Source organism: Hemitrygon akajei, chromosome 6 (assembly GCF_048418815.1).
Source record: "Hemitrygon akajei chromosome 6, sHemAka1.3, whole genome shotgun sequence".
NCBI lineage: Eukaryota > Metazoa > Chordata > Chondrichthyes > Myliobatiformes > Dasyatidae > Hemitrygon > Hemitrygon akajei.
This window is the reverse complement of record NC_133129.1, coordinates 144229586-144254040: the sequence shown is the minus strand read 5'-3', so window position 1 is coordinate 144254040 and position 24455 is coordinate 144229586. Positions and strand designations below refer to the sequence as shown.

General features: G+C 40.2%; 1 protein-coding gene and 1 pseudogene across 2 annotated transcripts in view; both read left to right on the top strand.

Annotated features, from left to right (window-relative positions):
- Positions 1–24455, top strand: part of LOC140729555 (ethanolamine kinase 1-like) — a 422765-nt gene that overhangs the window by 286015 nt on the left and 112295 nt on the right. The gene's annotated exons all lie outside the window — the stretch shown is intronic.
- On the top strand, positions 3159–4094 carry LOC140728765 (sin3 histone deacetylase corepressor complex component SDS3 pseudogene; annotated as a pseudogene).

Below are 24455 nucleotides of genomic sequence, written 5' to 3'. Positions count from 1 at the left end.
ATGAATCCATTGCTCTGGGCTTAAAAAAGACATTTCAGATCTGCAGCTTTTGATAGAATTCACTAATGTATTCATTGCATTTTATGAGGATAGTGTTTAGGTCTACTACAGCTGAAATCCACAGTCACAGCCATGGGTAGTCCAGTAAGCAGCATCATTTAAAGATGTTTAAAAAAATCTTGGGTAATGAGAGCAGTTCCCCTTTAAGAAAGTGGAAGTGGGGTCCAGTCTATAGGTATACACAATTAAAATGCAAAGGCCTTATCCTTCCAATTCTGACTATCCTGCTAGTAAATATACTGCCAAAATAAAACTAAAGGCCTCAGGACATGATTGCTATACCAGAAGGATATCATGGATGGCTGTGTACTTTGCTTCATGGAAACATGACTATCCCCACCATTTTGGACATATTTCTGCAGCTCTCCACAAGGCAGGACAGCTCTGTCTGTTAAAGGCAGAAGAGGTGGCGTATGCTTAATCATTAACACGTCATTGTGCACAGATCTAGTGAGGGAGTATCTCCTGAGGGAGTTTTCTGTCATCATCCTGTAGTGGTGTACATTCCACCTCAGGCCAAGGTCAGGCAGGCTCTGGAGTATCTGAGCAACATAATCAATTGGCACAAAACAGCACACCCTGATGCCTTCTCTATCATTGTGAGAGATTTCAGTCAGGCCAACAACTACCACCAACATATCACCTGCGGAACCAAAGGAGTTAACACACTTGACCACAGTTACAGCACCATAAGGAATGCTTACCATGCCATCCCACACCCACATACACAAAAAGTCCAGGTACGACCTATGGAAGACCATTTTAAGGGGGAAAATCCTTTCCAACTGAAGTTAATGATGGAATCAGATGCACATCAGCTCTGGCAGAGATTGCAGGCCATTACTTCCTACAAAGCAAAACGTAACATCATGAATGGCTGTGATGCTTCACTCCCAGACAAACTCAAAGCCGTTTATGCACACTTAAAAAGGAAGTATAAAACTACGCCTATGTGAATCCTTGCAGCTGCTGACCCTGTGATCTCTGTCTCAGAGGCTGACGTCAGACATTTTTCAAGAGGGTAAACCCTCACAAGGCAATGGCCTACTAGGTAGTGCTCTGAAAACCTATGCCAGCCAACAGTTTGGATTGTCTAAGGACATCTGCTGCAGTCGAAGGTTCCCACCTGCTTCAAAAGGGTGACAATAATATCAGTGGCCAAGAAAAGCAGGGTGAGCTGCCTCAGTGACTATTGCCCAGTAGCACTACATTTACTGTGATGAAGGGCTTTGAGAGGTCGATCATGGCCAGAAACAGCTCCTGCCAAAGTAAGGCCCTGGACCCACTTCAATTTTCCAATTGCCACAATAGGTGTACAGTATAGGGACAACTTTATGTTTTAGTAACACGTCGTTGAATGTGCTATTATGTGCATATTGAGCATGCAGCACGTATTGATCTGTACGTGTGTGTTGAGTTAGGTTTCTGCCAGTAAAGAACCATGAAACTTAGCTCCTGTCTCCAGCATTCTTATTAATAGTATTGTTGTGTAGCCAGGCCACATACACAACAAGTTGGCGATGAGGTTAATGAACCTACATCGTATCGGAATGCCATGTTTTAATTGATAATGAAACTCGGAAGAAGACTGTAAGGAACAAGTCAACGAGTGGGAGCAGGAGGCAGTGCGAGGCCGTGAGTCTGAAAGGAAGCGGGAGCACAGCCAGGGTCAGAACGTCGGGAGACCAAAAGACACAGTCGGAGCTGCAGCATGTCCAGGTGAGACCACAGCCGGCACTGACCCCCAGGGGCTGAGGGTCTGCCTGCCCCAGAAGGGAGATAAAAAGGAGCGACACACACACATCTAGACGGAGTGCACTCGTGGCATTAGCAAAAAGGACACAAGTCAAAAAGGAAAATAAGGGGAGAATGGGGCTTAATTAACATAGCAAAGATGGTGATGATTGGAACCATTACAACATTTAATAGTGGCATTGAAAACTGGGTAACTTACATTGAAAGAGTAGAGTTATATTGTGATGTTAATGATGTTAATGATGAACAGAAAGCCAGCATCTTACTCAGTGTTATGGGAGCAAAAACATATGGGCTGCTATGGAGCTTGTTAACCCCTGATACACCAGCTGACAAAACGTTCAAGCAAATAGTAGAGACTCTCCAACAGCATTTAAACACCAAACCACTGGTCATTGCTGAAAGATTTAAATTTCACAATCAGAATCAGAGCAAAAATGAAAGCATTTCTAAATATTGAGCTGAATTGTGCAAATTATCAAAACATTGTCAATTTGGAGCTGGTCTATCGGACGCTTTGAGGGACAGGTTAGTGTGTGACATGCACTGTGAAACCACATGCAAGAAGCACCTGGGTGAAAGCAACCTTACATTCAAGAAAGCGCTAAACATTGCAATATCAATGTAAACAGCAACATGGGGCGATTCTGAGATACACCAAAAATCTCTGGAATATGCCACTAATAAAATGTCACTGAACAGAAATGAAGGGAAGAAATGTTAGCATTGTGGGTACAGGTCACATGACCCAGATGACTGTTGGTTTAAAGACAAAGAATGCAGAAACTGTGGCAAACAGGGCCACACTGGCAGAGTATGCACAGCTAGTAAACAGCAGAAAAAGGACAAAATACAGAGAAACAAGAAACCCCAGAAAGGAAAACACAATATTGTACACAAAATGGAAGAAAGCAGTTCTGATGAAAACGACTCTGACAAAAGTGAATTGTCTTGTCTGCAACTTCACAGCGTGAAAGAGACAGATGATCGAAGAGTAATAAGGATCACTCTACAAGTGGCAGGCATGAGACTGAAAATGGAGTTGGACACAGGCTCAGCTTTAACAGTGATCTCTGTACATGACTACAAATGACTGTTTTCTCACATACCTCTGAAACGAACTAAACTACTGCTAAAGACTTAGGACAGGACAGAGTACGTCCCAAAGGTAAATTAAAGTGACAATGACCTACAGAGACAAAACACAGCAGCTGATCTTCTATGTACTGAAAAATGGATGACCACCATTGCTGAGACGTGAATGGCTCAGGAAAATCCAGTTGGATTGGCACACCATCAAGGCACTAATTATGTCAACAAAGAAGGGCAGCTCGGTGGGGAAGATGTCCGCAGCTCTCCTCTCACCCACTGTTGACTATTACAACGACGATGACGAGCTAGACAGTGTCGACAATGAGGACAAATGCAGTATCCGTGGCCGTGGATTGGATGAAGATACAGAGGATGCAAGGGAGACAGATATTGCCAATAAGCAGGAAGATGAAGAACACCTAGAAATAAAAGAGCAGATGTACCAGGAGAAATTGGCATCTCTCAAAAGACAGCTACAGCAGTTACAGGAAGCCACTTGGCAGGAGTATCAGGAAAGGATGAAGAAACTAGATCAACAATGCAAGGAAAGAATACGAAATGCAGAGCTTTTTCTGCAACTGGAGACAGAACAAGTGAAAAGGAATTATATTAAAGAGAAGAAAGCAGCAGCGAAGGAATTTGATGATAAAAAGATTGAGTTAGAAGAAAAGAAAAAGATGATTGAGAATGAGAGGGTAACAATGGAATTCACAGGAGATTCTATGGAAGTAAAGTCAATAACAACTAGGAAACTAAGGAGGAGACCTAATGACCCTGTTCCAATTACAGACAAAAGATGAAAACCTGCACCTGCGCAGTTAAATTACTTGTTAACAGATGAACAGATAATGGAAGATCTGTGAACTCTCAGTAAGCTTAAATTACCGAAAAGACCAGCATCTCCGTCTGCTCCTGAGCATCTTCCCAGCACTCCTGCTGAATCTCCAGCACAAAAAGATGAAGCATGAATAGAAGATGGAAAGTTATAATACGATAAGAGGTGGTATCATAAAGGTCAGGCTATCTATTTGGAATCTAAGGAGAACACGAAGATTGGCTGTGTAATTAGCTCAGTTGGAACAAATGAGATATGGGTAAGGAAGACAAGTGATAGCACAAAGATGTGTATATATCTAGGACAGCTGTACAGAGGCGTCTTCAGTATACAGAGGCGATCTGCTGCCTAGAATTCTTAACAAGTTGGAGGCACACATCTTCTTAACTTCCTATGCTCAGAGGTCAACTTTTCATGACTTTTATATGGAAATCTGTATTAAAACAAGCAAGTTTGTTGACAGACTGAAGAACACTTTCCAATGCCATTTCTGTTTTGATGATTGTACATATTTTTAAGAATAGCATTCACCTTTACACAGATTTCACTTTGCTTTCATTGTCTTCTCAATATGGAGGTGACTACTCTTTATGGCTGGAACCTGCCAATTTGTGGATTATTTAATTAATTTCAGACAATAGAGTAAAGATCTATTTGCTTCAGTGCCAGACAATCTAGAGAAGACCCCTCCCCCAGAGACTTGAGTTATAAATGGATCTTAGACCAAAGGTAAAAAAAATGCTTGTTATAATTCAATATCATTACGTTACTTTGTTATAATTTGATATTATTAAGTTGCTAAGTAAACAAATGGTAGGCATTTGTATGTTAAGGGTAGACATATTTGTTTAGCATAATGCCACAGTAAAAAAAAGCAGTTGATACACTATTAAAGGGGGAGGAGTGTACTGTATAGCCTACAGTATAATAAGGGACTGCTTTATGTTTTAGTAACACGTTGTTGAATGCGCTATTAGGCACATAATGAGCATGCACTATTAGGTGTGTATTGATCTGTACGTGTGTGCTGAGTTCGGTTTCTGCCAGTAAAGAACCATGAAACTTAGCTTCCTCCTCCAGCGTTTTTATTAATAGTTTTGTTGTGTAGCCAGGCCACATACACAACAATAGGTCTATAATGGATGCAGTCTCACTTGCTCACCACATACACAAAATGCTGGTGGAACGCGACAGGCCAGGCAGCATCTATAGGGAGAAGCGCTGTCGACATTTCGGGCCAAGGTCTCGGCCCGAAACGTCGACAGCGCTTCTCCCTATAGATGCTGCCTGGCTTGTCACGTTCCACCAGCATTTTGTGTATGTTGCTTGAATTTCCAGCATCTGCAGATTTCCTCGCGTTCACTTGCTCACCACTTGGTCTTGCGTCACCTGGACAATAGTAATTGCATCAGGCTGGTGTTTATTGATTATGTTGTGTTCATTATTGAGGGATAATGCCAGCATACAGGATATTCAACTGAACTTTATAGACCACCCTGCTTGTACAGTGTGTGAACCCCTCCCATGTGGGGGTGGCTAACTGAGTGGCATCAGAATAACACTACTAACTACCACATCTCCTTTTCATGAATAGAAAAAGAAAACCAAGTATGTACTTCTTGACATTGAAATCATAGTCACTGAAATGGAGTGATTCAGTTCACTTCACCCACGGCACATAAATTATGCTCCTTACACAAACATAAAAACAAATTGCCAACATTATAACTGTCTTACTCTTTGCTTATAATCATCTACCTTGCCCTTTATTTTCTCCTTTTCTTTTGCCATTTTTTTAAAGAAAGTCTCATTTTGTGAAATGTTTTCAACATTAGAACTCTTTCCAAAAAACACTAAAGCTAATGAGGTCAGTGTAGACTACCTGAGCACTCCAACAAAGTGAGAGGATTATTCTGCATCTTTAGTCACTGTTAGGGTATGGAGTATAGCTCTGTGGTTGGAGATTCTTGAGCAGGTGTGCCCACCTCAGGTAAGTGGTTCTGCTCTATTTCTTTCTCTACCTTTTGTGGTCTTTGAAGCTGCATGAGCATACACTATTCTGCCTGATTTCATCTTGTGATGTTCTGGTCACACACGATCATAGTGTATGCTGCCAGACTATTGTTTCTTTGGTGAATTGGTCTGAAACTCAAACAACTTCACCACTCCTGGCTGGTGACAAAGGTTTTGCTCTGTGTCTGAGATCATGCACGCTCTTCATTTTCTCACGCTAGGTTGTCTCAAAATTTCTCACTTTGTCTCCACCTGGTAAGTGAGGTAGGAGACAGGAAGGAAGAACAGGCAGGCTTGTTCTCAGTCTCCGGCCCATTGACAGCTCTGATGGACTGCAGCCATTCACTAGAGGTGTGGAGCGATAAGCTAGCAGCGCTTTCTAGGGGTATTTTGCCTTCAGTAGGAGACTCTTAACAGTTTGCACTGCTCTTTCCACTTCTCCATTTTCCTGTGGGTACTGTGGACTGCCTGTCTGGTGTTTAAACTCATAGTCCCTCGCAAAGGCTTTGTATTCTGGGCAGCTGAATCGTGGATCGCTGTCTGACATAGATGTCTCTGGTATTCCATGGTGGGTGAATACAGCTCTCAGATGCTGTATAGCTGCTGTTGAGGATGTAGAGGACAGCTTGGACACCTCAACATGAGTAGTAATCCACAGTGAGAAGATGTTTGTCTCTTTTCAGCTCAAAAATGTCTGTGCCTGTAATTTGCCATGGACAGTCTGGGAATTCTGTGGGACAGAGAGGTTCAGCATGATTTTTATGTAGTTTCCTGCATGCTTCACATAGCTTTACGTAATCTCCCAGTTGTGTGCTCAGACCAGGCCAGCACATGGATTACCTTGCTTTTAGGTGACACTTTTCCATGCCTTTTTGTCCTTGGTGGATTTGACTGATGTTTGTGGTGCGCATAGAAGCAGGAATGACAACCCTAGAGCCCTTGCTGAGTTAACCATCAAAAATGGTGAGAGTGTCTCTTTCAAACCGGTAAAACCTGAGTTTGTGAGCTCCTTTTGGAACTGCTGGCCATCCATGCTCTCATGACCTTGCTGCAGAATTGGCCCTTTTTCAAATCACTATGAATTTTGTCCTGTTTGCTCAGTGATGCAGAGAAACTTTTACATACCTGAGCTAAGCAAATGTAGATATCTTCCACGAGGGTGGGGTCAGCCATCACCCACTCACTTCTGCATGGCATCATCGACAGTGTCTGGTGTTGTGAACGAATTGCTGGGGATATGTTCAACGTGATAACAGAATCACATAAGCCTCATTCTGAATCTTTGCAGGCGTCGTTCAAACAGTTAAGAAGATTAAATTTAATATCAGAGAATGTATACAGTATACAAACTGAAATTCTTACTCTTCACAAACATCCAGGAAACAAGAAACCCAATAAGACAGAGAGGTAGAGAGAGAAATCGAGTACAGGGGTCTTCTGAAAACAGTGCATACTTCTGCTGCCCCTATAACTCAGTCTCCCATGATGGTTCAGTTCCCGAAATCAGTGAGGATCCAGTTAGGGAGTCTACTGGGCCACTCCTTGAATGCACATTACTTCCAGGCCACTCCTGGAGATGGCAAAGCACCGGGCTGTCCAGCCAGTCCTAAGACCCGCTGCTTGTGAAGAACTGTAGTTTGAGCTGTAGCTGTAGACCATGGACCCTGACAGAACCCCAGCCACCTTCAAGGGTAAAGAAAGACATAAAAAAGAAGAAACAGTTTCATGGACAAACTGTAAGAAGTAGCCTGAATGTACAGAAGTGGCTGGGGCCATCATTCCTAGCTCTTCCTCCTAGGATGAGGTATGTCATCCAAGAATTTCAAGATGAGGATACTGACAAGATACTTGTGGTCTGTTTCAGGCAGGAATTTAGTGTCTTTCAACAACAACTGAAACATTCACTAGCCCACAAGAGAGCCAGCATCTCCTTTTTGATTTGGGTGCAATGCTGTTCAGTTGGAGTCAGTGCTTTGGAGCCGGTTTCCATACACCACTCCAGTACTGCATGAGCATTCCCCCTAGACTGAAGGAAGAGATATCTGCTGATAACTTGGTTGCTTTACTCAGATCAAAGAATGCCAATGTTGATGGAGAGATCGGCTCTGCTTTAATTGATAAGAATAACTTCTCCTATAGTGCATCCAAGGTACAAACTTTTTTTTTTCTGAGAGAAGAGGCCTTGTTTTCTCCACCAAATCTGAAATGAACTTTTCCAGCTACTTTACCATGCCAAGCAAAATGCAGATCTCCGATACATTCGTAGGTTGCTCCGTGTTCTGAACTCCTGCCAGCTTGTCTGAATCTGGTTGCACTCCTGCTGAGGACAGTTGGTGGCCTAAGAACATCTCCTCCAGAAATGCAAATTTTCATTTCTTTTTGTTCAGGGTTATTCCAGCCTGTTTCATTTTCTCCAAGACAGCTTCCTCTCTTTTGTCATGTTCCAAGATGGATTTATCATCAATGTGGCAGACTACACCTTCCAGTCCCTCCAAAATTCAGTTCATCCTCATCTGAAAGAGTTCAGGCCTGATGAGATGCCAAAAGGAAGTCTATTGAAAGCATAGCCTCTATATGGTGTGACAAAGGTTGTGAGCTGCTATGACTCAGGAGCTAACTGGATCTTCCAGAGTCCTGAGTTTCCATCTAGTTTGCAGAAAAACTTTGTTCCACACAGCATGCCAAATGTGTGCTCCACAGAGGGCAGAATAAACTTCTCCCACCCCATTGTGTTATTAAACTTCGTTAGATCAACACAGATCCTTATTGTACAACCTGGCTTAGAAACAAGAACAATGCCTGCTTATCGGTCAGTAGGTCTCTTCACTCTAGTTACGATGTGACTTTGTTCATCAATGGGACTGGTATATGCCCCGCTGTGGTCGGGGGTGGGGGGGGCCTCACCCCTGGCCTCAGTTGGATAAGGTACTCCTCTGTCAGTACGCCCAGTCCTGTGAACAACTCCAGGTACTCCTCTTTCCACTGGACATTGTTTAGTGAACCCAGCCTTGCAATGAGGTTCAGTTATTTGATGGCATGTCTTCCCAGTAGTAGTGAGAAGAGCTTCTGAATCATCTTTTAACTGTTTCTCATTTTTACAGATGAAAGTAGTAAACATTCCTTTCACACTGACCTTATGTTTCCCTGGCCCCATGAGCACTTTCTTTATTGGGTTTAGCATAATGCCCATTTTCTTCACCAGTTTTGTGAACAGACATTCAGAGATGACTGTGATATCTGCCCCAGTGTCCATTATGAACATCACTGCCTCATTTTGCAACTGAGCCATGGTACACCTGCCTTGTCTATTTGAATCTAGAGCCCCAAGGAAAGCTCTCTCTCCAGATGAATCATGGTCTTCTTTGACCTCCTGAAGAACTTATTGAGTGACACTGGCTTTTATAATGGCCAACTCTATTGCACTGGTAGCATTTCACTTCTTTTGCTGGGCAGAGTTCTTTGACATGGAGTGGAGACTTGCTGCATGTCCTGCAGTTGGACGTGTTACCTGCTCTTTGTTTCACTTCTCTGTTTTGTTTGAACTGAGCTCTACCTCTTTCTGTAGTCTTTCTGACTGCACCTTGTTGGTGCCTTTCTTTTTGTACAGCTTCTTGCATTACCTTAGCGTTGTTTTCTTGTCTGAGTTCTGCCTGCTGCTGATGAACATACTCACTCTGCTTGACCTTAGTAATAGCTTTCTCTAGTGTGAGATTTGTCTGCAACTGAAGTCTCTCTGACAATTTGGTGTCCAGTAGACGGACAACAATCCTGTCTCTAATGAACCCATCTCTCAGATTTCACATACACGGTTGTCTGACAGGGCATACAATGCTGTAATGAAATCATTTACAATTTCATCTGGCTCCTGTTTTCTGGAGTTGAACTCTGCCCTCTCATATATCAGATTTCTCTTTCCTGTGAAATAATCTCTGAATTTGTCCTGAACTGTTTTGCATTCCTTGTTCTGAACATCTGTCAGTCCTAATCCACCCATGATGTCATCTGCTTTGTCACTCATGTAGTATATTAGTGCTCTTCATTAAGGACCTCCATCACCCAGGACATGCCCTCTTCTCATTGTTACCATCAAGAAGGAGGTACAGGAGCCTGAAGACACTCATGCAACGTTTCAGGAACCGATTGTTCCCTCCCCTATCAAATTTCTGCTTAACTTCCGATTAGAACCTATTCCCTATCATATCTAGAAAATCTGTACTCCTCCACATTGGAGGCCACGGGTGAGAACCTCTGAGAGTAACGGGATATTCTGGATGAGGAGGTTGACTAGGAATGGTTGCTAATCCCACCATTGATCAAACTGTCAAGATCTGAAGAACAGAGCTATTAAACAGGTCTTGCCGCAAGTAGTGAGAAAACTAACAGAAAGAAAATGATTTACTAGACTTCATATTCAACTATATATCTGTAATGGATCTATCTATCCATAACAATATCAGTAGGAGTGACCACAGCTGAATACTTGTGGAAACAAAGTCCCGCCTTCACTCTGAGGGCAATCTCTCTGTGTTTCCTGGCAATGCCACCAATCAAAACAAATCTACCATTTAGAAGGCGAGCATTATTGAGACATAGTAGGGCTTCAGCATCAGCAAAAATTTAATAAACCAGTATCTGTAACTTGATGGGCCAACATTTTCCTCTACCTAACCAATACAATAAAATCAGAGAACTACATGAATTCAATGAATAATATAGCACAGTTTGACAGGTACAGTAGGAATGAACTGTTATCCTGGTACAACCTCAGTACAGGATAACAAACCTACTCTGTGGATGAACCAGTATATTGTAAACAGAGCATAGCAAGCCTGCAAAGTACAGATTAGATCAATTCCAGCCATACCCAGTTGTATGTACTAGTAGATATTTACATGCCTGAAGAATAATTTTCGGCATGAACATCCCCATCTTGAGCAATTGTGGAGTGTACTGTATGATTGCTAATGTCAAGGCTGAAATATTTGTAACAATATTCATCCAAGGTGCCAACAGTAGATGCCTTTCACTGATGATCCCACTATCACATGCTATACTGGTGGTCCACAAAGCTACATCCTTGATCCACTATTCTGCTCCCTGTAACTCATTGCTGTATGGCCAGATTCTCTTCTAGCTCCATCTACACAGCTGCAGATGTTACTACAGCAGTAAGCCAGATCGCAAAGAATGTTAAGAAGAATACAGGAAGGAGATAGAGAGCTGAATGACAGGGTGTCATGACGACTTTCCCTCAATATCAGCAAAACAAAAGAGCTGGTCATTAACTCAGGAAAGGTGGGGGGGGGGGGGGGGGGGATGGAGGGGGAGGGCTGTATGCAGGTTCCTGCCTACATCAACCGTGCTGAGCTCAAGTGAGGAGAGACCTTTATGTTTCTAGGATTGAACCTCACCAATAGCCTGTCTTGATTCAACCATGTTGATACCATGACAAAGGAAGCACACCAGCTTTGGAGAACTGTACCAACACCAACCTATGGAGATCAGCTAAAATTTCTGTCAATGTGCCCTGCTGTCAAAGAGCATAACATTTGTTATCTGGCCTGTTACCATCTCCCAATCATTATCGAAGTAATGGGTGGTGTATCAACAGAGCTTCTGAGCAACTCATACGCTGCACTAGCCTGTTCGCTGAATCTCAGCTTGCGTTTTGCATAAAGCACTTGAGAGACAAAACCTCATAACAGCCGTATTCTAAAAATGGGCTGAAGTGTTTAATTTTAGAGGTCCAGTGAAGGTGACTAACTGAAGTTTGATCAAGTAGTGCACTGAGAAGTTAGTGGGGATCAAATGCAGAGGCATGGACAGGACTTTTAATTTTCTGCGTTGTCACATCCTGAACAAATCAGTGTGCATTGTTTGTAAGGATTGCTGGATCTTCCACATGCACACATGTTCCTGAATTGGAACTATACTTAGTGCACAGGAGGTTGGATATTCTGCAATGACTGACCTTCCTGTTCTGACTCCCTGACACCTTTTCACAAAGTAGGTGATATGTCAAGGATATGGTGGAAAACAATCCACCTTACTGGATGAGTGCAGATTCAATAACACCAGATGGCAACATATAAGAGAAAGTAACCCACTTGAATATAATTTCCTCTGCCACCCATACACCATAAGTGCAGTGTGCACTATCTACAAGATGCATTGCATCTGCTCACCAGGGTTTCTTTGATATAGATTCAAAACTCACATTCTTCACCACATGGAAAGACTCCATAATACCGCCATTCCTACTTTACAAACCACCTGCCTCGGAAATATATTGTTGTTCCCTTGTTGTCACTGACTACTGTGCTCAACACAAGGAATGGCTCTTGAGTGGCTCAAGAGGTAAGGGAACCCTTCAAAGATGGTGATCATAATATGATGGACTTCACCCTGCAATATAAGAGGGAGAAGCTAAAGTCACATGTATCAGTATTACAGTGGAGTAAAAGGAATTATAGAGGCATTGGAGAGGAGCTGGCCAAAATTGATTGGAAGTGAACACTAGCAGCGATGATGGCAGAACAGCAATGGCTGGAGTTTTTGGGAGAAATTCAGGAGGCCCAGGAAGATACATCCCTAAGAAGAAGTACTCTAACGACAGGATGATGCAACCATGGCTGACAAGGGAAGTCAAAAACAACATAAAAGCAAAAGAGAGGGCATATAATAGAACAAAAATTGGTGGGAAGGTAGAGGATTAGAAAACTTTTAATAACAGCAGGCAACTAAAAAAGCCATAAGGAGGGAAAAGATGAAATATGATGGTAAGCTGGCCAATAATATCAGAGCAGATACCAAATATTTTTTCAGATATATAAAGAGTAAACCAGAGGCGACAGTAGATATTGGATAGCTGGGAAATGACACTGGAGAGGTAGTAACGGGGGACAAAGAAGTGGCGGATAAACTAAATAAGTACCTTACGTCCGTCCTCACTGTGCAAGACTCTACAATTTGCCAGAATTTTGAGGGTGTCAGGGGCAAGAATTGAATGCATTTGTTATTACCAGGGACATATGACTAAGAGCAGGTGCTTCGGAAGCTGAAAGGACTGAAAGTAGATAAGTCTGAAAGTGGTTGCTGAGGAGGTTGTGGAGGCACTGGTAATGATCTTCCAAGAATCACCAAACTCTGACATGGGTCAGGAGGGCTGGAAAATTGCAAATGTCACTCTGCTCTTCAAGAAGAGAGGGAGGCAGATGAAAGGAAATTATAGGCCAGTTGGTCTGACCTCAGTAAATGAGAAGATGATGGAGTCGATTGCTAAGGATGAGGTCTTAGGTTACTTGGAAACACATGATAAAATAGGCCAAAATCATCATGGTTTCCTTAAGGGAAATTTTTTGACTGACGTATCTATTGGAATGCTTTGAAAAACCAGGATAACCAGGATAGTCAAAGGAGAATCGCTGGATGTTGTGTAGGTGAATTTTCAGAAGGCCTTTGACAAGCTGCTGCACATGAGGCTGCTTATATAAGAACCCATTATATTACAGATAGATACTAGCATAGATAAGGAACTGGTTGATTGGTAAGAGGCAAAGTGTGGGAATAAAGGGAGCCTTTTCTAGGTGGCTGTTGGTAAGTCAATATGGAGAAGATACTTCCTAAAATAGGGCAGTCTAGGACCTGAGGGCATAGCCTCAGAATTGGGGATCTCCATTTGGAATGGAGATGAGGCATAATTTCTTTAGCTAAAGGGTGGTGAATGTGTTGAATTTATTGCCTCAGGCAGCTGTGGAGGCCAGGTTTTTGGATGTATTTAAGGCAGAGGTTGATATGTTCTTGATTAGTTAAGGTGTTAAAGTTTATAGAAGACAGCAGCAGAATAGGGTTGACAGCAAAGATGTATCAGCATGTTGAAATGGCAGAGCAGGTGTAATGGGCTAAATGGCCTAATTCTACTCCTATCTCTTGTGCTCTTTTGGTCTACTCAAAGAATAGGCATCAATGCTGGCCATTATAGTGATGTTCTATATCAGTTGACATAAGAAAACAAGTAAGCTGGACAGCTATACTTTTTGTCCAAAGCTCCATCTGATGATTTCAGTAACTTCATAATCAATTGCAATAAAGTTGGCCCTTTTGCATCTATGAGCAATCCTGACACAGTGGCATCACATGAAGAACTTGTGCTAAACTAAGCGTTGGTACCAACAATCTGCTGCTATACTTTGAAAGATGAATTGTGCCTGTACCTAAAGAATAGTTACATTGTGAGTTATGATCATACCCTTTAATGGAAGTACAGTTATATTAGCTACGGTTCAATTATGTTATTAAGGTTTCATTGTTAAATCTCAATTCTCCCTAATTATAGCCTAGAGATCTATTATTTGATTTTGTAGTAAGGTATATTATGTATAATGAAATAACTTATAGTGTCTCATGCTGTGTAATTAATGCCTAAAAATCGTTTAGGAATTTTGTTTGCTCTCAGCTTTTCTCAGAAAATAAAATATCTTATATATTAGATCACTATGTTATTTGGAGATTGCAGTCGGCAGAAAATTCTACAAAATCTGTTTTCTTTTATGTTACCCCAATTTTTTTGAAAAATGGTGTCATTTATTTTCAGCTATTATAATATGTAAATTAATGTATCTGTAATTTTGTACTTCATGCATAAGACTTCTGTTGTGATAGACTCCACTGACCTCCATGTGCCTTATCGCCAATCAGCTCCTCAAAGGAAACACCAATTCTAAGTCAGGATGAGTAAAGCATTTTTAATTGTTACGCCTGCATTTCCAAGTTAGTTCTTGCAGTTTGTAGCTCTTAATTATATTAATTTATTTAAGGATGTTTTTATCACGCTACTGGGTGGTCTTAAAGCAACTTCATTTTCATTCATCACAAGACCTTTTAATCAGAGTTTTGTTATTTGAAATCCAGAAGATCCCAAGTTGACCAACTCGTGATAGTCTATTATTTGCCCAGTTTCTCACATGATCAAAGCAAAATGATTAAACTTACGTAATCAATCTAATTCGTTAGTGGGTTTGGTACAGTCAGTCAAATACTTCTTCACTGATAGTTTGATTACATCATCAGTGTTAAAGAAATTAGACTCTGTGCTCACAAAAAGCTGGAGGAACTCAGCAGGCCAGGCAGCATCTATGGGGAAACAAAAGTGCAGTCGACATTTCCTGCTGAAACCCTTCGGCAGGACTGGAGGAAAAAAGAAATGAAGAGTAGATTTAAAAGTTGAGGGACAGGAGAGAGAAATGCAAGGTGATAGGTGAAACTGGGAAGGAGTGGGATGAAGTAAAGAACTGGGAAGTTGATTGGTGTAAGAGATACAGGACTAGAGAAGGGGGAGTCCAATAGGAGAGAACAGAAGGCCATGGAAAAAAGAAAAAGGGGAATAAACTCCAGTGTGTTTTGCATATTACTGAACTTCAAGGTTGTTTAAGATTCTGGAATGCTGTTATGATTTGGAATATGGCTATATCAGAAAGTTCCTGATGTTTTTTTTAAAAACTGAAATACTGTAACTTTTCTGCTGATTGTTTGGTACTGTCAAGAAGCCGAAGTGTAAAAAGAACCTGATACCATTTCTACTTTGCAGTTTATCATTGACCTTGGGTTGGTGGTGTCATGCACAAAAAAAAAGGTTATGAATTGTTTGTGATTTTATTCTAGCATACAGAAAGATTTAAATTTACACTACAGTGGACCATTCAGCCCACTTCCAGCTAAAAAAAACTGCTATCCATCTACTCTCTCTTCCCTTTTCCTGGTTGCTCTAGATGCTTTATCAATGACATAACTCTTTGGTGTTCACAAGTTGCTTACACTTTCTACAACAGATCAAGCCTCTTCTGAACTGACAATTGCTGTCCTCTGCCATGCATTTGTTACAATTGGCAAAATCTAACAAGTTCAATCACATTACTCTGACAGGTTGGAAAATTGGGGTGGCCGTCTATCATGTGCTTGCTACAGTGTGGAATGTTTTGAAGTATCATTAGTAAATATCTGATCACTAGATAACTTTGATGAGGAAAACTATTCAGTGATTCCAAATTTCATACATGCATCCAGGAGGTTGTTAAATGATTTCAAGATTTTCCTTCAACTACTCTGTTGTGGAAATCATTTCAATTGTTAGTCACCCTCCTGTGTGAAAATAAAGATTTCCCAATATGCATTGCTAATTTCAATGCTCACAGATTTTTTAAAGATAAGTTTTCTCTTTCCGTCTTTCTATGCTGATGTTTACTTCTCCAATATTTTCTTCACAAATTATGACATCTAATTTACTCTAAGATTTCGTATAACAAAATTCTCAGGAAGTAATAATTCTCGTGGATACTCTCTGCAGTTTTCCTGTATCATTGTACAGGATACAAGACTTGAATTAAGATCTGACATGAGCACTAAACATGGCTTTGTATGACTTAGGTCCAATTATAGCTCATAATTTTACCGTTTTCCTTTACTTAATAAGCTTCAAAATGCATCTTTCATGTTTGCAGTTGTTTCAAATACTTTTTTTTGCCATGTTTTCTTCACTCATTTCTGCAGTCTCTAATCCTCTTCCTTGAATTTCACTGCCCAGTTTAAGCAATTCGAATTCCTGAATCCATCTTGTAGACGTAAAGTGGAAACTTTGTTGGCAGCCTCTGCTTTAGAATATGGTCCCATTACAATACGGGAACAAAATCTTGTATTTATATGCAGTGCCTAATGTAGTAAAGCATCCCTAGACACTTTCAGGAGTGTTATCAAGAAGGAGTTTGACACCAAGCCATGTCTAGTAAAAGGAAAAGGAGGCTGAGAACTTTAGGGAGAGAGTTCCAATTAAAAGACTAGCAGCTGAAGAGATAGGTGAACAATAAGTATCAGGGAATTTTGTGAGGTCAGGACCTCAAGACCACAAATATTTCAGAGGATTGTACAGCTGGAGGAAGTTAAAGAGTTATGGAGAGAAGAGGGCATGAATAGTTTTGAAAACAAAGATGAAAACGTTGAGCTATTGTTTAATCTTGTGTCAGTGTAGATCAGCGAGCACAGTGTGATTGACGAGTGAATTAGATGCTGTCAGGTGGGACGCAGCCAGCAAAGTTCTGTATAATAGATTTGAAGTAGGAGAACAAAGCTGGCCAGCATTGTGACAGAATAGTCAAATGTAGCAGTAATAAAGTCATGGATGAAGACATCACCAGCAGATAAACTGCTGCAGGACCTAGTCTTTTATTGCGAAAATGACCTGAAGAAGAGCACCTTCCATGATATCCACTGTTACTTTAACATATAGATAGGGATATACTTGGTTGTCACTGCTTGCTTTAGGGCTCATGAGTGAAATCTAAGCTCAGTATGATATTTTCCAATTTTTGGCATTCGCTAATCCAGGAATTGTTCACATATGCTTTCTGCTTTCTCAGTGAAATCTGCAGCATTGTGTTGCTGGGATGTGTCAGAACAGATGGCCCATGGTTATGTTTCACATTAGATGACAGAAACATTCTATCCTGTGATCAATTATTGTTTTCACTTTTGGGCAAAGGATTGTTTTTGTTTTGTTCCCTGGGGCCCACTGCAGAGATATGGGGACTTATAAACACGGAATTGTGTTCTGCCATGATGGAAAATTGACATTTTTCTCTCTATCGCCCTTTTATTCCTTTTCCATTCTTATGAACAGTTTGATATCTGATATCCAAGACTGAGGTGGATGCTTCTGAAACTGCTTATCTTTATTCTTTAAAGTTTGTGTTTTTGATCAAAGTTACAGTCAGTCCCGTGACATCTGTGAATATCAGAATACCTTAGGTGCTGCAACGTAGTTTGGACTATAGGTAATTTTCAGCTGTTTGAAACTATGCCCTCTCCAGATTCTTATTGCTTCTGATGTTCCCAGACAGTCTTCAACCAAGCACTCATTGGCTCAAAGTCTTCTGAGCTCATGTAGCATCAGGTATGTTCAGACTTGTGCCAATAAACACCCTTAAAGAATCTGGATCAAGATCTACTTGCTTTGTTGTTATTTCATGGGTGGCACTTATCTGACTGCACCACCGTCTTGCTCAGACTGCCAAGTTTTCATTTATATGTAGTTCTTAGAGTAAATATTTCCCTTAATTTTGTAGAGAGCACACCTGTTCCACGGTACGGTGGTGCAGTGATTAGGCCAACGCTATTACAGCTCTAGAGTTCAGAGTGTCTCCTGTAAGCAAGTTTATATGTTCTTTCCCATGTTTTTGTGGGTTTCCTGTGGCTGCCCCAGTTTCCTCTCACATCCCGAAGATGTACCAGTTAGTAGGTTAATTAGTCATTGTAAATTCTCCAGTGATTAGGCTAGGGTTAAATCAGGGGATTGCTGGGTGCCACAGCTCAGAGGGCTGGAAGGGCCTGTTCTAAGCTGTATCACTAAATAAATAAATGAACAGAAGCAGACTTTCTCTGTTTGTACAAGGTGCATGTAGACATTATAAAAAGGCTTTCCATAATTTTTCAGTCCTTCTTAAATACAAAAGATTTGCAAGAGGACTGGAAAATGGCAAATATTACACAGCTTTTTTTAAAAAAAAGATGGAATACAACTACAAGCCAGTCATTGTAACTTCAATTGTATACAAAGTTTGGAGGCAATAATCATTTTAAACAATAATGATAGCTTTCATTGATAAAAGATTGTCAGCACAGATTTGTTGACTCTCTTATCAACGAATGACTGGACATTTGATGAAATAACAGAGGAGAGCACTTTGGTGAAGCAGCCACCATAATCAATGATCACACCCACCACAGTCTTCTCCCCTATCCCATTGGGCAGAAGATAAGAAAGCAAGCTCAAGGACACCTTTAAAAGACTATTGAATGGTATGACAAACTACACACTTGACCTCACAATCTACCTTACTATGGCCTTCCACCTTATTATCCATTTGCACTGCTCTTTCTCTGTAACTGTAACATTTAATTCTGTGTCCTGTTATTGCTTTCCATTATCCTACCTCAATGCACTGATGTTGGGGAAGTCCAGAATGAGGGGTCACAGTTTAAGGGTAAAGGGGAAGCCTTTTAGGACCGAGATGAGGAAAAACTTCTTCACATAGAGAGTGGTGAATCTGTGGAATTCTCTGCCACAGGAAACAGTTGAAGCCGGTTCATTGGCTATATTTAAGAGGAAGTTAGATATAGCCCTTGTGGCTAAAGGGATCAGGGGGTATGGAGAGAAAGCAGGTACAGGGTTCTGAGTTGGATGATCAGCCATGATTATACTGAATGGTGGTGCAGGCTCGAAGGGCCAAATGGACTACTCCTGCACCTATTTTCTATGTTTCTATGTGGCGAAATAATCTGAATAGATACCATGCAAAACAATGTTTTTCACAGTTCCTCAGTATATGAGAGAACAATAAATCAATTTACCAATTTACTAGTAGATGCCTGTGCCTAAACATGTGTGGTCTAGAAATATTAAATGTGATTTCAGTGGAATATACTCCCGCAGAGCTTGTCAGTGTAGCTGTAGTGTTGTCTTTTCCTCTCATTGTTTCCAGAACCTTCAGTTAAATGCCATTCAGAAGAAACTTCTTCCCAAAGAGAGTGGTCAGTTTTAGAATTTAGATGACAGTAGAGGATCAGCCACTGAGTATACTTAACACAGAGATCAGTGGAGTTTTTTTGGATATTAATGAGAAGCATGCAGATGTGTTTATCAGAGGAAAGCAGCAGTGAGGCTAAAGATCTGTCCTTACCTTACTGAATGACAGATCAGGCACAAGGGGATAATTACTCCTGCTTCTGTTTCTTACATGGACTTCTAGAAGGCATTTGATAAAGTTCCACTAAAAAGCCTGACTGGCGAAATTGAGGTGCATGGAATTAAAGGGCCAGTAACAATGAGAAGATTATTTTCAGCCAAGAAACAGAAAGTCATAATAAACTGGAGGCTATTTCCTGCTAGTGCCACAGCCACTTCTTCATTTGATATATTTTAATGACCTAGTTATGGATATGCGGTGAAAAAATTATGGTTTTATACATGGCTGGGAGCTATAGCAAGCAGTAAAGAGGCTAGTAATAGAAATATATTGGCTAGCTGAATGGACAGCTAAGTGGAAAAAGGACATTAAATACAGATAACAGTAAAGTACACATTTAATTGGAAAGCATAGGGAGAGATAATATCAGCTAAATGGCACAGTTGTAGGAATTGTGCAGGAGGAGAAAACACTCTGTACATACACTAGATGCATAAATCATTCACAGTGCTAAAGAAATGCTGTTGCATGATCCAATTTCTAAGCAAGTGCTTCCTCTGCATAGTGTTAAAATTGATCACTTCTTTTACTTCGTTGTTTCCTCTATGTTATATTTTACAATGCTCAGCAATGAAAATAAAGATTCAAAGAACATTTATTATCAAAGTATGTATACCCTGAGTTTCGCCTTCCCACAGACAGCCACAAAACAAAGAAAGCTAAGGAACCATTTGAAAAAAAAATCAAACCTCCAACATGCAAAAATCGTGCAAAAAGCAAAAAAAAACAAGCCAACAGCACAGAATATAAAAAACCAACCACAACTTCATCGAGAGAATCTAGGCATATTCAGTGCAGCTCAGTTCGGTTCAATCTAGCACTGCATCATTTGTTACCTGCAGGCCACCCTGATCAAAATAACGCAAAATAGCAACTAAAAAGAAGCAAAAAAAGTGGCTAAGGTCCAAGTAAAAACTTGCCAGTAGGTAATCTTCCATTGTCACAGTTGGATGAAAACCACAAATTCACATCATCACTTTGCAAATTTTTGCAAAGGAAATAGTTGAACCCTTCTTTATTTTGAGGATCTTGGCATTAAAACCTTCATTGGTAATTTGGTTCTTCTGAGAAATACCCAGTTGCAAAGTTTAAATTAATCATTTTAATATTTAATGATAATTATCAGCTGAAAGATTAATCGGTTTGAGTGATGAGCATTCCAACTCTGCTAAAATAAATTGTCTGCAGCAGGCAAAGCCCTTAATGTAAAAACTATTTTTCTATAAAGATAGGTTTCCATGGTGAATGATTCCCATCTGGGATTTGGTTTTACATCTGTATATTCCATAATCCATTTGTGAATTTAGTGCCACTGCATATACAGTATGTTTATATTACAACACAATTCATAGTGCATGATTTTAATATATTTTAACCCAAGAACACAAGGTTAAACAAAAATTTTCTTTCCAACATGAGATGGATGATCTGCAGTATTTTACATTGATAATACCTGACATTCTTACTATATGCAGGTCAAGTTTGGAAGTGATTTTAAACTAACATCATCTTTCATGTATGTTAATTAGAGGAATGATTTGAGATATCAAAAAGGGGACAAAGATATTAGAAGCTGAAAAATAGATATTAAAATATAAAACATTTTATCATTAAAAATATATTGTATATTTATACTGTTAATTAGATAACTATAAATAGGTTTAAATTTTATGTTAGACTGATAGAAAATTAGTCTATGTTCAGTGCAAAAAGCACAAAGCTAAAATATTGTAAAAAACAAAATGTTGAACTAAAAACTGAAATAAAACAGAAAATGCTAGGCATATTCAGCAAATCAGACAATATCAGTTGAGAGAAACAATGACCTTTATTTACTTTGTTAATATGTTAATGAATGTTTTATCTTTTGTTACTGCCGAGGATCTGTAGTTTATTTTATAACTAACTTGATATATGCTTTTGTTATAATTCTACATTCATCAACAACTTCAAAAATTGAGCATTAGTAGATTTCTATTGAGATCCAGTACATGGAGCCACTGCTGCTCATGCAATCTAGAAAAGTAGATGTTGTTTATATCAAAGGTATCATAGGAAAAGCCTCCTCTGATGTGCTGGTGGCACTGCAAACATGACATTTTGTTACATAGAACAGAAAATGCAGACCAGACTGCATCTGCAATAACAGGAACTGAGTTCAGTCAATCATCTTTCATCAAAAATGGAAATAATTATGGAAAGCGTGTTATGAGATGCACAGGAAATGGAGGATAGATGCTGGAAATCCTGAGCAACACACACACACACACACACAATGCTGGAGAAATTCAGCAAGTTGATCTGCATCAATGGAGGAGAAAGAGCAGTCAATGTTTCAAAATGAGACCCTTCATCAGGACTGAAAAAATGGTCAGGAATGATTGTCCCCCTCCTTAAATGCTGCCTGAGTTGCTGAGTTCCTCCAGCAATTTGTGTGCCTTTGATATAATAGAAGGTGGAAGAGTTTAAATGACAAAAGAGAAGAAATTGAAGATGAAAGAAAGTAATTATGGACTGATAAATCTGTTTATTCCTAAACTTTCACAATTACATGTGTAAAGTCATTGATTTAATATATCACTAGATTTCATATTCTGAACATGAAGATTCACAACATTTTATCTTTGTGTTTTAGATATTCAACGTCCTTAGCAATTTTGCTTTTATTACATTTTGTTAAATGCTCGAAACAGCCACCAAGAAAATTACCAATGTTAACATCATTAAACATTTGATGTAATCAGATACAATGCCCCCTCATTCTTTTTAGCTCACAAGCTCACAGTCTTCCTCACTAATTAACAATTGCAGTGGTGTGTGGCTTTTATATATGAACTGTAAATCCATTGCCATGTCATTAAATTACAGATGAAGTCAGTCATTTCTACTGTGTTGCGCGCCCTGGTCTGGAGGAATGTTGTTTCATTTGGAGGTATATGTGTGTACAGTTGAATGACAATAAACTGAACTTAAACTCGTTAATTCACAAGGACTTTCAACCCCACAGTGAAAAGTAATACAATTGATAAACTGAATAAACACAGGAATACGGACTTCTGAACATTTAAATTGAATTACACGTATATGCTTTGTTATTGTTGCTTTTTTTTCATCAAAACTTGGAACACTTCCTTGACAGAGTGATGGCTGGGAACTTCTCAAGTTGAATAGTTTGCATTTCTCTGCTCCACATGGGGACTTGGAAAGTTTATTTTGCTTAATAAAGAACAGGTGTGGTGCTTTTATGATTATTTTTTACACAGCAGTAATGTAACTGCTGACATGGCAACAACGAAATGGTGTGTTAAAAAGGATAACTGTTTCTCCTGCAGATAACATTAGTCTTTCACATCACCCACTTTTGAAGGGTTTCACTGTGTAAACATATTCTTAGATTCCTTTAGAAAACATTCGGATACTCCCTGATTAAAATATTGCTGGTTCCTTTGGAGGTTTATTCAAGGTATCCTACATGCCTCCATAAAAGACTTTGAGCAGTTTGATGGATTCTTTGTGATCCTGGGTATTATATCCTATCAGTCTATTTGCAATATTAGATAAAACCAGAAAATACACCAAATGTATGATTGATTATGCAACACTTGTGGAGGGAGAAGCAGAGTAAACGTTTCAGTGTGATGACCTTACCTAGGATCCATGATCGGTTGAAACATCGCTGATCGGAATTCAATTAGAATTCTATTGGTTATGGCCTGCAGTAATGAAGATGTGTATGTTTCTGTGGTTCCTAGCCTTGAGCGTAGCAATATATATTGCACAGAGAAATTCACAAGAAAAGGAGAGCTTGACAAAATGCATTTAATTTACCTAATTTAGCACTTAACACATCTTTACCTCTCAGCCCTCATTCTCTGCTTTCCGTAGAGAACACTGCCTCTGTGATTCCCTTGTCCATTTGCCCCTCCCCAGTAATCTCCCTCCTGGCAATATCCCTGCAAGCGACAGAAATGCCACACCTGCAAATTCACCTCTATTCAGGACCCCAAACAGTCTTTCCAGGTGAGCCAACACTCCACCTGCAAATCTGTGGGATCGTCTATTGTATCTGGTGATCCCATTGCAGCCTCCTCTGCATTGATGAGACTCGGCTTAAATTAGGGAACCGCTTTGTTGAGCACCTCCAGTTCATTCACAAAAAGCAGAATTGCCCAGTGGCCACACACTTCAATTCCTATCCCAATTCCCATTCCGACATGGTCTTCTCTTCTGCTATGATGAGGCTACTCTGAAGTTGGAGGAACACCTCATATTCCACCAGGGTACTCTCCAACCTGATGCATTAACATCGATTTATCCTTCCAGAAATTTGTTTCCCTTTCCCTTCCCTTTTCTTCTACTCCTCACTCTGGCTTCTTAACTCTTCCCCTCACCTGCCTTTCTCCCATAATCCTGTCTTCTCCTATCAGATTCCTTCTTCTCCAGCCTTTTGCCTTATCCAATTATCACCTGTAGCTTGTCTCCTTCTCCTCCCACTTTCTTGCTCTAGCGGTTTCCCCTTCCTTTGCATTCTTGATGAAGGCTCTTGGCCTTAAATGTCATCTGTAGATTCATTTCCATAGATCCCTGACCTGCGCAGTTCCTCCAGCATTTTGTGTGTGTGTTGCTCTGGATTTCCAGCATCTGCAGAGGCTCTTGTGTTTCTAGTTTATCTGTGGAACTTTTCAGACTATGGATACTCATATGATCAAATACTATCTGCAAGCCCAAAAAGATCACTCCATTTTCATGCAAAGTCATATTAACTTTTCTGGATATTAGGCTTATGTGCTTCAATCCTCTTAGATTTGCTTTTAGGTATTCAGAGATTTTCCTTTCTCATGGAGGTGTGACCAAAACATTAGATTGACAGCACAAACAGTGTTGGACTCCCTTTGCCTAAGGGGAGC